We start from the raw sequence: 2,228 nt of genomic DNA on the forward strand, positions 1-2,228 counted from the left end.
ATATATATATATATACTGGCAGATGTTTTCTGTATGTGTATTATGAAGATGCATTTCCTTAGCATCTGTTCAAGTCATACTGACATAACAGGTTGTACTTTTCACCCTCTCGTCTGACCAGCTTGTGGGTCATGGAAAAACTGACTTGTCCTCCTCTTTCCCCTTTTATGACGCTGCGTGAGTCAGGCTTTAATGCACTAGTCCCTGGCTGCTGTTTTGTCCAGTCAGATCACAGATGATGACATAAGTGGCAGTATGACATCAATGGGTGATGCATGAAAAATATCATCTATTTGCTCACATTACACAGGTCAGATTAGCGAATCAAAAGTGTGTATAAGCACTAAAATTAGATGGTCTGTTTAAAAAAAAAAAGCATAATGTTATTGGATGAAGCATGTCAGATCATTTTGGAATAGTTCATGCCATTCCAAACTCATATGATGCAGGAAATGCAGGATGAATGTTCACGCTGCTCTTTTGACCAAGTCTTTTGGTCTTTTTTCTTCACATAATTATGTCATCACTCCAAAAGACTTGTAATATATACCACACAAGTCATATCAATGCTTTTATGTTGCTTTTTGTCAGTTTTGTAGCTTTACAGCCCCAGGTTACCAATAAGTTTCATATGAAAAGAGCAACTTGAACATTCTGCTAAATATCTCCTTTTGTGTAGAAGACAACATCATATGGGTTTGGAAACAAAATGAGGGTGAGTAAATGACTTTGAATGAACTTTCATTTTGGGATGAACTGTCTCTTTAATTAGCCGTTTTCATAACATCATCTAACCCTTCAAATAAGCATTCATTCAATGAAACAATTTAACTTTGACTTCATTTTAACACTCTCCTGTGTGAAGAAACACCAGGTGTGCAGAGCAGCAGAGAAAGGCTCCATGTTTAAACAGCTATTTTTGCATTTAGCCTTGAAGGCAGCCAGCTGTGAGCTTTGGGCCTTGATTGAGCCATGAAAAATTATGTTTGTTTACTAATCAAAATAGTTTGTGTACATGGTCCCTTATGACCTTAAGTTCTCATCAAACACCCCATTAAGCTTCTGACAATGTTTTCATTTGTCATTTACATCTCACAATCTCCCCTAGCTGGAATGTAGCGCTTAGCATGGGGTTGCTAATGAGTGACTTATTTACTCAAGGGAAATTTGAGCAGGACTTTAAAGATACCTTTGTGTGAAGTATGCAAATCAAAAAGTTATCTTGAAATTTAACACAATGTTGAACAGTTGTAAACTATAAAGGTGTGTTATGCATGAGGTGCAATATATCAGTACTACCGAGTGCTGATAAACTAGACTACTACTACAGTGGATACCTGGATGGATTTGCATGAATGAATGGTCAGATGTTCTTTAGTTGTGTTTGTATAGTTTTTATGCCTGTTTGTGAGCATGGTTTTGTATGAGGCTGTTTTCTAAGCTTTGTCTGTAGCACTTTGCTTACAGGCAGATTGTTATCAGTGTAAGTGGTGTATACCGGAGGTTCCACACTAAATAAACTGAGGGTTGAGATAGAAACTGTTTCCATAGTATCAGCACTGAGACCAGAGCAGGGAGTCAGTCTTGCCCAGCCTGTGTCCAACGCTGCTTGACCAAGGCCATCAGTGATGTGGGGGAGGGAACATTTGAGCTGATATCTGCTGTGAATTAAACAGGTGTGAAATGTACTTGTTCCCAGAAACTATGCGAAAATGTCCTGTTTGTCCAACGCCACGTTACTTGTGTCTTACTATTATGTAAAATATAAAAAATGTGTATCCATCCCTTGTGCAAAATTATGTTTCTAGTCGTCCTTATGCAATGCTGCAAATATTGTATAAAACACAACTGAAGATTTGAATGAGAACAAAATGGATTTATCTTAATGCAGGCACTCTTAGAACAGGTTCGCCGTATTCAGGTACAAAATAAACATGTCTGTGTTTGATCTGTCTGATACCACAGTTTATGAATAGGGTGGCTCTTTGCACACATCTACACTTCTACAAATAAAGGTTCCAGTAAGAAGCCTGATACTTATAGGAGAGGCTCAAAAGGTTCCAAAAAGGACTTTTTATTCTCTTAACATTTTGTTCTTTAGACAACCATGGCTCTGGTGCTTTAAAACAGTGTGTCTCAACATTTCAACATAAAAAAAATAAAAATAATAATCCTCACAGCCCCACCAGTAAGATATTTTTGACACAAAACATGTGAAATATATATAT

Source organism: Sinocyclocheilus rhinocerous, unplaced genomic scaffold (genome assembly GCF_001515625.1).
Source record: "Sinocyclocheilus rhinocerous isolate Xijiao unplaced genomic scaffold, SAMN03320098_v1.1 scaffold1026, whole genome shotgun sequence".
NCBI lineage: Eukaryota > Metazoa > Chordata > Actinopteri > Cypriniformes > Cyprinidae > Sinocyclocheilus > Sinocyclocheilus rhinocerous.